Source organism: Elephantulus edwardii, unplaced genomic scaffold, assembly GCF_000299155.1.
Source record: "Elephantulus edwardii isolate Elephantulus edwardi_28Jun2011 unplaced genomic scaffold, EleEdw1.0 scaffold00624, whole genome shotgun sequence".
Classification (NCBI taxonomy): Eukaryota; Metazoa; Chordata; class Mammalia; order Macroscelidea; family Macroscelididae; genus Elephantulus; species Elephantulus edwardii.
Window position 1 is genome coordinate 69,498 of NW_006400374.1, and position 205 is coordinate 69,702.

Genomic DNA, 205 nt, shown 5'->3' on the forward strand with positions numbered 1-205 from the left:
AAACCTCGGGTTGCTATAATCAAGGATGCTTTAGGCAGAATATTAAATGATCCAAGAAGTATTAAAAGAAGATGAAAAGAATATACTGAATCACTGTATCAGAAGGAATTGGGAGACACAGAAGAATTTCATGAAACAACATATGAACAAGAGCCTATGGTGATGAAAGAAGTTCAGGCTGCTTTGAAGGAAATGGCAAAAATAA